Source organism: Euphorbia lathyris, chromosome 10 (assembly GCF_963576675.1).
Source record: "Euphorbia lathyris chromosome 10, ddEupLath1.1, whole genome shotgun sequence".
NCBI lineage: Eukaryota > Viridiplantae > Streptophyta > Magnoliopsida > Malpighiales > Euphorbiaceae > Euphorbia > Euphorbia lathyris.
In genome coordinates, this window is record NC_088919.1 from 42,745,085 (window position 1) to 42,760,189 (window position 15,105).

The following is a 15,105-nucleotide window of genomic DNA, read 5'->3' on the forward strand; positions in this document are numbered from 1 at the left end:
CTATGGAGTATGGCTGGCCACCTACCCCAGAATAAATCCTAGATGCCTATATATTTACTTACGCAAACGTAACAGTAATATAAATAGCTGCCATAAAGGATTAAACAAATTGTACTTAACGATTTTTTACAAATCAAAAGTAAACGACTAAGTAATAATGGGAGCATCCTCCTTTGCACTCTTCTCGCTTGCGGCACTTGCTTGAGAAGCCTCCTTCTCCACAGCCTCAGATACGCCTACCAAGAGTACCTCCTTTTCCACGGAAGATGTGGGACCAAGAGGAAGGGCGTTATCGTTGATCGGTTCTTCACCCGCCTTAGGGGGCACTTCCTCGAGCTCCACTAGTTCAACATTAGTGGGGGGGTTTGCTTTCTTCCATGGGTCCCTTCATCCATCTCCGAACGTAGTCACGGAGGTAGTCTTTAGCGTCTGGCATTTTGTTATATTTGGCAACATAATCTGGGTCTGGAATGGCGAACTGCGGGTCTGTGAAATCAACCTCAGGATGCGCTAGAGAGAAGTACGCCATGAGTAGTTCGCCATAGTAGAAAGCTTACTCACCAGCCGTGTACTCTGCTTCTCCTATCGCCACCTCATAGTTCTTAGCGTCTGTCACGATCTTTTCCTTCAACTTCTTGATCTCCGTGTCTCTAAGAACCAAGGCAGCCGTGGCAGAGGCAATGTTCGCATTCGCAGAGGCGATGTTCGCATTGGCATCCGCTACCTCTTTCTCCAACTTTTCAATGGTAGCCTTATCCGCCACGCTCTGAAGAAGCTCAGCTTCCATGGCACGTATGCGAGTATACATCTGTCAAAAACAAACAGTTTCGTCAAAAGAAAAGAACAAAAGAACAACTTTTTCAGCGAAACGAAATCCTTTGTAGTGAAGGGGTTTACCGTGAGGAGCTCCGTCTTCCCCTTTTGTGCATGAATGGAACCGGCGATCTGGTTCTGATTCCTTTGCACTTCGCCCAACTGGCCCAGGGCCTCATCTAAGTCGTTTATGACGGACTCATTCTCCAAAGTTCCTTGGGCGCCATACTTGGCGGACCAGTATCCGCCCAGATCAGGCTTCGCCATCTGCAAAAATATTCAAGGATCAAAACTCAGATCCAAAATTTGATGAACAGATAAAAATAAAAGGCAATTTACCTGTTCTATCTCCCCTACAGGCATTGCGGACCTCATGGCATCCGCCATAAGCTTAGGGCCTCCAGTAACTATAGGCTTCCTCCTTTTTAGTGGCGGTTCAACCACTATTCCAGCGGGACGCTTCCCGTCATCCTTTTGGGGATTCGTCGCTTGATCTTTCCTACGTGCCTCAGCCTCTAGAAACTTCCTACGCTTCTCTGCAATAGCGTGATTGGCCTTAGATAAACCCCTGCCAAAGAAAACAATAAAGTAATCAAAGTTCAAGAAGAAATAAAAGTTACCTTGGTCAAATTGCGCAATCTTGGAGTAAATGAACTGCTCCCCCTCTCGGCGAATCAACGGAATATCACTCATCATGAAGGCTAAAGCGTCCGCGTATGTCCATGCATCCGCCTTGACCTTCTTCATGAGCTCCGCCACCACTTCATCGCTATCGGTCAATATTCGCATATCGCCTGTCATGTGTAAAGGCTTGGGATTCCAAAACGAGGGAAAACCCAGTGATTCGCCCTCTTTTATCTTCACATAGAAGAATTTCTCATCCCAGCAATGGACATTGGACATTTTATCACTGAATGGCGAATATACTCCGAATTTGGCAAAAGTGAGATAAGACTCGGACTTCCGCTTTGAGGGTTTATGGAAAGCTCTAAAGACACGACCCATATAAACCACTCCTAAATTTGAGGCGAGGTAGCAGTCTAAAGCGATATCCAACCAACCGTTAGGGTGTAGTTAGCTGGCAGTAATATCAAAGTAGGAGAGGATGTCCGCCATCATCTTTGGGAGAGGAAGTCGGAACCCTCTCTCCACATGACTACAATATACGGTCAGAAAACCGCTAGGCGGACAGGAGGGTCGTTGATGGGCTGCGGCTAACTGAGTCTCGTAATTATCGATCCAAGGGAAGCAGTTCGCCAGATCCGCTAGATCCGCGGCACTCATACGAGACGGAGTAGACTCCGCTCGAGGGTTCTTTTTCCTAGGTTGGATTGAAGAAGAGGCCATTGCCCCCGGAAAACACCTGGACTTAACGGCCGGAGCGGTACCGGAGACAGAAGTAGAAAGAACTTGCCTACTGGTTGAACGAGTCTGATAGCGATTACGCGCCGAGTTATACAACCCAGCTAACTCAGAGCTAACAGAGGCCTCGGAGGAAGATGAGTTCTCCGATGACGAAGTGGTCCAACTAAAATTAACTACTATTTCAGGAGAAGGGGTCGAATTAAAAAGCTTCGAAGTTGATCTAGAAGATGATGAAGAACTCCTAAACATTCAGAACAAATCGAGTAAGGAAAGATGAACTTACATGAAATCAAAAAGCTTTGAACTCCGACATTCCCAGGAAAAAGCTTCACGCAGATGAAAATGAAGATGGAATGAGGAAGAGAGAGAGAGAGAAGGAAGAAGAAGGCGTCTTTTCTTTCTTTGAACAGGGCGCTCCTTACACGTGTCACTCTACGATTGGCATCGAATGGAATGTTCATTAATGCAGGTAATCATGACGGCGCCCAGAAGATCAAAAGCCCTAAAGGACTTTAAGGGAACTTTGGGGGGGCTTCTGATAACATTGAGATATTATCCTAAGGACCAAAAGGGATATTCACCTAGAGAACGCCGCGTATTAATCCCCAAGGGAGATCCGGATGGCGGATCTCCACGATCCCACTCAAAGAGATCCGCTGGCGAACCTATAAGGCGGATCTCCTCATCTACTTGATTCGTCACTGTAACAGCTAAAGCCGACTCGGCCATAAAGGCCATTAATGAGCTATCAATTAGCTAAACCGTCAGTTTAAGGATAACTTATAACCGCCATTAATGGAGCATTAATGGAGACTTTCTGGTTGCCAAAGGTTACGACTTCCAAGCTATATATAGCCTACATCCTTAGGCTATCAAGGTACACTTACTGATTCTCTACTCTTGTGCTTACAGTTTATTCTCAGAAATATTACTGACTTTGGCATCGGAGTGTCCCCGGCCGATCCCAGCGGCACCTCACAGGGAAGTGCTCCGATCAAGGATTTTTCCATAAGTTATCAACTTCGTTAGTATTCAATGTCTTCGGCCAATGAGAACGTTGTCTTTTCTGTCTTCTTCAGTTGCCAGGTACTTCTGGTCGGTAGGCATTAGATTGTCCCTTTACTTATGGCAAAGTCTTCCAGACAGCTTCCTGCGTCTTCTGAAACTTTTCCAAAGTGGAACAGCTTTGTCTCGAAGTTACCCAGGTCAACTGCTGACATGTCTTATATCCGTTCGACTCAGTAGCTTTGGTATGAAGTTGTTCGAACTTCCTTCTGGATCCTTCCATTTGCTGGACCGCGTTCGGGTGCTGAGTTGGATCTGTTGACTTGGGCTTTGACCTTCTCTTGTGGGCTTTTGGGCCTTGGTCTTTTAATGTCTTCTAATCTTATTAATTTAAATACTCAACATCGAACAAACACATTAGGAGTAATTAAATCAAAGCATTTAAATTTAATATATTAAAGTATTTAATCATGGAAATTTAAATCTAATTTAAATAATTTTGTCAAATCAAAATCATTGTGGAAAGGTGTTTCAACAGTAACTTCATCTAGAAGTCGTAAGGGAGGAAGCACTTCAGTGGATCAGGAATTCATGCTAACCCAAGCAAAGAGGGTTATAGCCTATTTTGTGCCAATGCAATGGAGGTTTTTTTCCACTTTGACACCAACATTGCAGCTGCTTGGTTAGACAATATTCAGTATGAAATTGATTTAAATGGTTGGATGGATGAGCTTCACAATAACAAAATAGGATAAACACTCATTTGAGTGAGCTAATTCTCTGTCTGACATGCTCAATGGTAAACATTTCATAAAACATTACTATTAGCAACACAGAAACTACAACAATAGGGATCAGCACAAAATGGAGATGTAAACGAAACCTATCTCAACAGGCTTTCAACCACAGGAGGTCCGTAGTCATGCTATAGTACGATTTAGACTCGGAGTCCAATTGAGAAACGACAGCTCGACAAGACCGGAGTTAGAGAAAGAATCGACACTTAGATTTTAGGTCAAAGAATATTACTAAGATTCCTTGTTGTGAGAATAAAGTGGGTTCGAAAAGTTAGGTACGCTTGACAAAGATTAATATTCCCTCAAAATGAAATATTATGCACCCTCAAAATCACACGGTGAATCTATCGACCTCCTACTTAGCATTTCTAAATACGTTTAGACTATTAATAACTTTTTTAAACTTATGACAATTGTAAAAAAATGTATGATACGTGTGAAGAGTGTTAATTTACAAGTTGTTTTAACCAGGCATTGCCAATTTATTAGCATGTAAGTCTGTATTTAGTTTATAACACGACAAAAGAAAATAAAGTAAATAAAAACCAACTTATTACAAGCAAAATGCCAAAATGAAAATTAAATTGACATTTACAAACCAACTTGGGCATCCCCGAGCCTTCTTTCTTTTTTGATGTTGTTGAAATAAGCTTGGTTGCACACAAAATCAATTAAAAATACCAAAAAGATAAGAATGAGGCAAAAAAATCTACATTCTCATCATATCTCGTCATGTGGTTCAACTCTGATCTTACTTTCTTTATAACTTTGACAATAAAAAGATACTAGAATTTTACCCTTCATTAAGCATCATAGGTGCTATCTACGCGGTCAAAAACCGACCAGTGGAACAAAAAGCTCAGAGGGCCTTGGCGGACCAAAAAGACAAATTCTTGCATAAAACACAGTTAATAGAAGCCTTATTAATTTCATACGCGTTTGAAATTTTTTTTTTTAACAATTCAAAAACAATTTTTATACATGTGTTGTGGTTGTAGAGAAACTATAAAAGTCTTATTTCAAATTGTAAAACATACAATTCCAGATACATATAGAATGGAGAACGCGCTCTATTATGTGAGTTTTATGTTCACAACTAATTTGGTAAACAGAAATTTAATGCGAGCAAAAAAAATTAAGAACTTAATATATTAAAATACTCAGATAAATTGTAAAAACAATTTTAATGTTGATAGTCAGGAGCAATTTTAACTTAACGTATAAAATTGTGCAATTTTATTCATAAAATTGGCAACCAATAGCAATTGCACCCATAACGTTGATAAGTTTGGTTAATTTTCAGACATCATGATAAAACAAAAATATTTGTATTCCTTAATCTGTATTAATTGCATATTAGTTGGTTCTAAAAAAGAGATTTCACTTTTTTTGTGATTTAATAATAGAATTGAAGATTAATATTTTTCAATTCGACGAAATATTTTGGATTTTTTTGTCCAACTCGTATAAAATATAATATATTTAAAAAAATTAATTTTAATGTCTATTGATATGTTTGTAACACGTTACTAATTAGTGATAAAATATTGTAAATGTGACGTAGATGACAAAATTTATGATTGAGAAGACAATTTATTGATCTAACTCAATGTTAGGGAAAATTTTGCTATTTGCTACTAATGTTGGGATAAAATTGCATCATTTTAAATGGTTATTTACGGTTAGATTTAGACTCATTAAATTCTTACCGTGGAGATTCAAATCATTATAAGATGTAGATTTAATGACACATATAATATTAACTCTAAAATACTTAATATACCAAAATTGGGATGACATGGAGTATCAAGATATTGTTTGCTTTTTTTTATTTTTTGATAGATACCCAATAAGAAGTTAAGAAACTATAATTATCATATATTTGTAAAATGAATCAAGGTTTAAAAATGAACGAGCTCCATGAGGGAAAGGAAAACGAGAAATGGCAAAAGTACCCTTGATAGAGCTGCCATCCAAAAATACCCACTCTGTCAACTATGATGTTTCACGAGGACCTAATCCCTTCTTCTCCACACCCATTATTATTAGTAATTATGGCAGCAGTGCAGATAATAATAATATGTGCCTAAACTTATCATTTTTCATGCTTATTAATTATCATTGTAATAATCAATTCTGCAAAAGCTGTAAGGGCAATATTGTCTATTCCTTCACCACCTCCATAATTGCCCATATCTAACATATAAAAAACTATCATTACTTCATATTAATTATTCCCCCTCTCACATTGTTTATGTGGATTCTGGATTTTATAACCATAATTACACTTATTAATCACATATTGACAAAATAATAATTCTTGAGATAAGAAAATAATGTAAATTGGGTTTTGGGGGGTAAATTACACCCATGGCCACTGAATTTTACTCATTTTAACATTACGGCCACTGAACTTCAATTCTTAATAGTGTGGTCACTGAACTTTACACTTTTTAACATCGGTGGTCACTCAATTTTAACTAACTGCTCAAAATGACTGTTAATGACCTCAAAATGAAAATATTCAAGAATTAAAGTTGTTCAGAACGAAATTTACCATGAAACCACAATTTTTATTTTCCAAAATCACATTTTTTGGAGCTTTCTCTCTCTAAAAATTTACTTTCTCTCTCCTAACCAAACAACACCTAAACGACCTCCAAACGAAAAATTTCAAGAGTTAAACTTCTTTAGAATATAAATAACTCTTCGAATTTTTTATTTTGAGGATGTCAACGGTCATTTTGAGGTGTTGAGTGGCTACCGGTATTAAAAAGTGTAAAGTTCGGTGGCAATACTGTTAAAAATTGAAGTTCAGTGGCCACAATATTAAAATGGTAAAGTTCAGTGGCCATGGGTGTAATTTACTCCTGGGTTGTGTTATGAAAGACTAAAAATTATTCCAACAGAAATAAAATTGGTTCAATTTGAAAATTTTAGAAACATAATTGTATTATTTATAACGTTAATAAAAAATTACTTTTGGCTACTAAAATTGAAGGTATTTTTGTAATTTGTATCCTTATCCACATCGGTAATAAGATGTGCAAATGTCATCATGTATACTTAGACATGCTACTCTTAGATAACTATGTTAGAAACTAGCTTCTCTATAAAAAAACAAAATAATAATAATAAGAAAATTACTACTTTGACATATAGTGCAAGACATTAATGTTTAGACTAATAATATATTGATTTTCTAATCACATCTACATTTATCTAGTAAAATTATAAATTTTGACATATAATACATCATGACCTGTAATATCTAAAGTAATCATATATTACAAGATTAATAATTATGACACGTAATATTTACTAGACTAGTAATCATGACATGTAACGTCTGTAACATCTAGACGTCTAGATGTCATGATAGTTATAGACAATACAGTTGTTTAGAATAATCCCTGTAACGTCTAGACGTTACAGAGACTATTCCAGACATTTGTACGTCTATAACGTCTAGACATATATGTCATGATTACTAGTCTAGTAGTTACATGTCATGATTACTAATCTAGTCTAGTAGTGACATATAGTGCATCACGTGTAACGTCTAGATTAGTAATATATTGTTTTTCTAAACACAGTTACACTTATTACTAGCAGACATATAAATTTTGACATAATGCATCACGTGTAACGTCTAGATTAGTAATATATTGCTTTTCTAAACACAGTTACACTTATTACTAACAGACATATAAATTTTGACATATAGTGCATCACGTGTAACGTCTAGATTAGTAATATATTATTTTTCTAAACACAGTTACACTTATTACTAGCAGACATAAACTTTGATATATAGTGCATCACGTGTAACGTCTAGAGTAGTCACATAATCTAGACGTTACACGTGATGCACTATATGTCAAAATTTATATGTCTGCTAGTAATAAGTGTAAATGTGTTTAGAAAAACAATATATCACTAATCTAGACGTTACACGTGATGCACTATATATCAAAATTTATATGTCTGCTAGTAATAAGTGTAGCTGTGTTTAGAAAAAACAATATATTACTGATCTAGACGTTACACATGATGCACTATATGTCAAAGTTTATATGTCTGTTAGTAATAAGTGTAACTGTGTTTAGAAAAACAATATATTACTAATCTAGACGTTACATGTTATGCACTATATGTCAAAGTTTACGGTTTTACTAAGTGTAGTTTTACTAGTCTAAACGTTAGATGTCATGTACTATATGTTAATATGTTTCTAGTCGTTAATAGTTTACGACTTTTTTTTAAATAGATATATTAAGATAATTGGGATGAAGATGAAATTTTTAACCCTAACATTTTTTAAAAAGTGCAAGTTTAGCCTTAAGATATGTCAGGTTGTAAATTTAATTCTAATATTTTCAAGTAATATCAATTTTAGTCCTACGTTACTAAAAATTTAAAAAAGTTTATTTGACTGTTATTTAACTGTCACATTAGACATTCCAAACAAATTTGTCAATAAACTGAAGCAGTTTCATATATCCTTTTGTTGGTTATTTGTAACTACATTAGTAACATCATTAAACATTTTATACACTTTGATAAAAAAAAAATTGTGATTAACTCATGTGTGACAGATTTAGTTGTGTTAGCATTATAACATATTCTTTTATAACTATGGTACAATAGCAAATTAAATATTTTAGACATGATTAATATTTGAAAGGTCCGATGCGACAGTCAAACCAACTTTTTCAAATTTTTGATACTATATGATCAAAATTGATCTTGCTTGGAAAAATTGATATTAAATTTGGACCATTTTATACGTTAAGACCAAATCTACACTTTACTAATAACCTTAGGGTCAAATTCGATATTTATCTAATTATTTTTTAATATATTAATCCCTTGATTTTTTAAATTGATATATTAAGTCTTTTTTGGAAGACTCGGTTATGTGTGATTCAAACTCTGTTTATTGCATGTAGAACTGCCAACATGTTACTATTCCCCTACCTACGATAGAACAAAACTAAATGAGTTTTTTGTTTGATTGTTTTACTCGATAAAATTAGTTTAGAAGTTGATGTAGTAAGTTTATTTTTAAACATTGACAATATATGTTATTAGAAAAAATTTACTTGACATGAATTTGGGCACGGAAATTCTGTTTCCTGAGTATTTTTCATGTCTATTTCAAAAAATGAAAACTCCTAAGTACAAACTGTTTCCGGAATAAGAGTCTGTTTGTTTTATCTATTGTTTGTTGTTGCTGTTTGTTAATATGGTTTGCTGTTTGTTGTTGGAAAAAAGCTGATTTTCTAAAAAGCATGGATTCACTGCTTTTATAAAATGTTGTTTTTCGAATGTAAATAGCAAACAGAAGGTCACTAACCAAACACTTAAAACTATGGATGTAAATGGGGCAGGGATTACCTGTCCCCGATGGGGCCCGTCCTATCGGGGCAGGCCCGTCCCTGAGCATGGGCAAAAGGGGCATCAGCCCAGGGCCCAAGGATGAGAAGGGCCCCAATTATAGTAATGTATTAGTATCTATTAAATTATACTTCATTAAATTCAAAAAAAAATATAATTGATTAAAAACGTTGGCATTAGATTCTTTCCAAATTAGTTTTTCGAAATAAAAAACGTTGACATCAGTTATTAAATAGTCTTTCTAAATTCTCTAATTTATCTCGGATATTTTTCAAATTTCCTAATAAAAATTTTGGGCATCAATTCCCTAATTTATCTCAAAGTATTTCTATGATTAGCTTTCCCACCTATCAATCCCAACAAAAATTTATAATTTATCTCTCCATTTTTAATCACACTTTAATCCCAAAGAATATTAAACAGTAATATTATCCTACATCCTTAGTTCATCTTCTCAATTCATCAGCTATATAATCAATTATGTTTTCTAATCACCTCACTGTGAAACTTCCAATTACTAATAACCTTTTTTGTTGTCTTTGAGAAACTCTATCAGATTCTGATTTACTCGGTTTTCAAAAGAAGTTTGGGAAAAATATATCAAAATCTTCCAATTTCAAGAACTTAGGCGCTAAACCTCGTTAAATGATGTGATTTTCAAATTTAGTTTTTCATTTTTCTGTTATCATGCTTTGTATCGTAAAGAGCATAAAATCTATTAGAACTATTTCATAATTTATTAAATTTAAGAAATTTACTTCTAGAAATGCTCATAGACATCATTTTGTATAAGAAATTGGATACTTATAGCATATATTTTTATTAGATATTTTGTTAAATGTAACAAGAAAAGTGTCATTTTTAAGTAATGTTCTTTTATACAATTTACTTTTCTACTTATTTTTTTTATTTCCACTTATTTATTAGGGCCTCATTTGGAAATTCGCCCCCGAGCCTCTAAAATCTCAGGATCGGCCCTGCATCGGGGACGGGTAATCCCCGTCCTGTTGTATTATGAGGCGGGACGGGGACTAATATGTGTCCCGTTAGCGGGGATGGGAAAGGGTATCCCAGCCCCGTATTGTGCCCCGCGGGGATTTCCGATGGATTACCCGTTTAATCCCCGATAACATATTATTAAAATATAAACTACACATAGAAAAACTTGAACCTATGATTAATCTGATCCAAATGCTTTACCTCTATTTCACTCTATATCTATTTGTTTATCATATTCTCTTATTTTCTTTCTTTTTTTTTCTCTATTCTTTTCATTTATTTCTTTTTTCATATATTCTTTTAAGGGAAAATTACACAGAAATTCATGTTTTAGAAACTATTTACAACTATGTCAAGTCATAATTTTGGATTATGTCAAATTAGTAAAATCAGTACTTTTAATATATTTTAAGGATTCGAATTTATAAATTAGAAGTCTAGAATATATTTTTTAGGGTTTATGATTTATGAGTTGGACTCTATAATTTTTAAATTACAGTGTAAAATCATAATATATAGAGAATAATGACATATTAAGAATTAAATTTGGTGATATGACTTAATTGTAATTTTGTACTTAATTATGATATTCATGTAATTGACCCTTCTTTTAAACTTGAAATGGGTAAACGGGGATACCCGCTGGACGGGGATGGGGATGAATTTTGTCCCTGTTTGTTTCGCGGGGTGGGTATGGGGATTCCCCATTTAGTCGGGGAACGGGGATGGGAACTTCAATCCCCGTCCCGCCCCGTCCGTTTACATCCCTACTTAAAACTCTCAATTTTAAAGTGAAAAGACAAACAGGAGCATGAAAATGAGTAACCAAACATTCCCCTAAATATTTAAAATAGATGTGTTTTTTTTTCCGACAAACACAATTCCAATTAAATTCTGATTATGATTCTAGCAAATGAAAAGTTGAAACAGAAAGATTGAACCTGAGACCTGAATAATTAGTTTCCTTAAGATAGATTGCACCAGGATTGATGATCGTCTCTCAAAATACAATGGCTCTGTCAGTGGACTCTAACTGAATGCGAAAATATCATTAGAGACAAAAACGAAGAAGCAAAAGCACAAAAGCAATAACTGCTTTGAAAGAACTTTGAGACTTTGCAATTCTCTCTGTTAAGCGAATTGGACAAAATTATCTGGTCCTTATTCATATATAAAGTAGATGGAAAAAATGTTATAGACAGATATTAATTCATGTAATTAATCAGTCAATAGAATGCAATTAAGTTCAGCCATTACAATTGTTTCGAATAAATGCTATGAAGCTGAGTTATACAACTATTTCAATTGAATGCAATTAATCTGTCAATTGAATACAATGAATTCCAATATTTCGGAAATTAAATACAATTAATTCTAAATGGTTCACTTTGATCTTTAATTTCTCATTCATCCTTTATGATGGATTTTAAGTTTACAATATAACTTTGAAAAATACATTAACATATTTTAATATATATTTTTTTAGAAAAATATATTTTAAGGTATTTTAACTGTTATTTGTCCATTATAAACTTAAGACTCCTAACAAAGTTTCATATTACTTTTAAAAAAAATAAGGGTTATTTCGAATATAACTCATGTGGTTTCAAATTTTAGCAAATAAATACATGTGGTTTGATTTCGAGCAAATAAATACATGTGGTATGTTCCGTTTTTTAAAAACGCGGAAGCGGATGATGACGCCGTCTATATGCTGATGTGGCTGAGGGTAATTTAGTCAATAAGAGTTAATTTCAAATAAATTGTTGTGATTTGCGTTTTTTTGCAAATAGGTACCTGTGGTTTGGATATTTTTGCAAATAGGTACCCGTGGTTTGGATGTTTTCGCAAATAGGTACCCGTGGTATAACAAACCATAAACAAAAGCTTAATTTAGAAAATACCCGTGGTATAACAAACCATACACGCTTAATTTAGGCAAATAGGTACCCATGGTATAACAAACCACAATATTTGCCTAAATTAAGCATTTGTTTAAGGTTTGTTATACCACAGATATATATTTGCAAAAACATCCAAACCACGGGTTTCTATTTGTAAAAATATACAAACCACGTGTACCTATTTGTAAAAAACACGCAAACCACAATAATTTATTTGAAATTAATTTTTATTGACTAAATTACCATTGGCCACGTCAGCATATAGACGGTGTCTTTACGGTTTCTGCATTTTTGAAAAACGGAGCATACCACACGTATTTATTTACTCGAAATCAAACCACAAGTATTTATTTGCTAAAATTTAAAACCACAGGGTTTATATTTGAAATTAACCCAAAAAATAATGTCACATTACATATTTTTCCAACATAACTTGGGCATGCAGGAGAAACTTAATGTAAAAAAGGCTTAATACATCACTAAGTTCGTGATTGAACTTACTAAAATCTTGGTTAACCTAAATTTATAAAGTGTGTCTTTAGTCCCCTCTCTTAAAATAATTTATTTGCCACCTAGATTTGTTTAAAATGATTTAGAGGCTTTGCTAGATGCTGTTTTGCATTCCCAATTCAAGATTCTTTTGCAGACATAGCTGAGCTACGGGCAGTTATTTTCACGGTAGATATGGCTTGGGAAAAGAACTGGCATCATCTGTGGATTGAGTCTGATTCCTCAATGGTTGTTCACCTTCTCAAAAACTGATCAACTAAAATCCCATGGTTTCTACATCAAAACTGGTTGCCATGCTTATCTCGATGCAGGTTATGATTTCTCACATTTATCGTGAAGGTAATGGCGCCGCTGACTCTCTGGCACAGTATGGAGTAACATCCCAAGATCTAATTTGGTGGCCGTCAGCGCCTACTTTCTGCCAGCATTTTATCTTTAATAATCTTTGTAACATTTCACACTTGCGTACTCTTTAACTCTCCTTCCTCCCTTCTCCTTGTACTTCTTTTCTATTTATTTAATATATTCAGGTCTGTGGTTGCAGTTACCCGGGGTGCCAATCTAGTTGGGATGCCTAGGTGTTATGACTACTAAGTCCCAACTTATCCGTGTTTTTACCGGGACCTAAAGTTTAGAGAACTAATAAAATACTATGTAAATGTAAATTAGGAGTCAATTAATCAAACATTTTAGATAAGGTTAAGAGAGCAAACAGTGTATTAGGCCACGTAGAAAACAATGAAAAGCATGATTGGGAATCTTGGGGAGTTAAGGGCAGGCATAACGTAAAAAAGTAATGAAGCAGCAGCACCATCATCATTAACATGACCTCATGAAGATCATCATACATATAGAAACACCCAAAATACATTGCTCAGCCGCTTTCCTTGCTTACACATCCATGATTCTTCTGTCAGAACCATAATCTTTCTCTCTCTAAAACTGGCATCTTTTTTCTCTATATATATTCTCCCTCTTCCTCTTCCTCTTCCTCTTCCTCTTCTTCAAACAAACATAACATTTTCTTTCTTCCTTTTTTCACTGCTCCACCAGACAAGGTTTGCTTGAAAAGGTAATCTTTTTAGAAATTCTTCTTCTTTTCTGTCTTCTTCAATTGTTGAGGCAATGTCTGTTTTTTTCATCTTTACTTCTATTTCACCTTTATACCAATTTATTATATCCTTTTCTTTAATGTTTGGGAAACCGAAAGACACTGAATTTGAAGATGAGTACAGATTGGGACAACTCTTATTCCATCTTCATTTTTCTCATTTTCTAGATAAACTAAGAAATCCCCAAATACTAATTGTGTTTCCTCGTTTTTGAATAGATATGGATAGGATCAACACAAAGTTGTATCAGAAAAACTGCAGCATAATGAAGGAGAATGAGAGGCTAAGGAAGAAAGCACAAATTCTGAACAAGGAAAATCAAGCACTGCTTATAGAGCTGAAACAGAAGTATTCAAAGGGAAATTCAAGTTCATCCCAAAATCCTACCAATTCCAATGCTAGTAACTAGATTATTGGGATTCTCTTTTGCCCCCTTTTTGTTTCAAATTACAGTTCTCATTAGAAGTATTTTTCCAATCAGTTCTATTTCTATGCTTATCTTTTTTTGGGGGAGGTAAAAGATGTGAACTTCTGCAACTATAGTTATGTAATTCAATTATTTGTGAGAAAATAATAATATTATAGTTGTGGAAAAGTTCTATTATGATCCATTGCACTTTATCAATTTTGACAATTGTTGAACGGTTAATTTTGAGAATAATTAGAGTGGCTTCATTACATCCAGTGCACTGTATAATTTTGATAAATAACCAGTACGAAAATCCGTGTAATGCACGGATCTTTTATAATTTTATAGTTTTTTTTTATTAGTATAAGCTTTTTAAATGCACATATTATTCAATTCATTAGTTATATATTATTTGCTAATAAATAAAATATAAAGAAATTTAATGATATAATTATTTTATTTTGGAATAAGGTGTAAAAATATATTTAATATTTTTTTACTTTGTGATTTTACCCAAACTTCGACAATTAAGATAAAGTTTACTCCCTAATGTTGGTAAGAGCATCTCCAAAAAGCTCTTGGTGCACTCTAAAAATAATATAAATAATTGATTCTTAGTGATTTAAGAGTTACTAAGACATATCATCTCCAACAATACTTCTTATATTCACTCTTTATTTATTATTTTATCATTAAAATTATTAATTGTTGTTATATTTACCAATAGTGTGAGGAGAGAGACTACTCAATAATAAATTATTAATAAAAAAATGAATTAAGAGGCACTAAGA

General features: G+C 34.1%; 1 long non-coding RNA gene across 1 annotated transcript; it reads left to right on the forward strand.

Moving 5' to 3' along the window:
* The first annotated feature begins 13,677 nt into the window (after positions 1-13,677).
* On the forward strand, positions 13,678-14,509 carry LOC136209906 (uncharacterized). The gene is made up of 2 exons (XR_010677716.1): positions 13,678-13,865; positions 14,124-14,509. It is a non-coding gene; the product is annotated as an uncharacterized lncRNA (long non-coding RNA).
* The last annotated feature ends 596 nt before the right edge of the window (positions 14,510-15,105 follow it).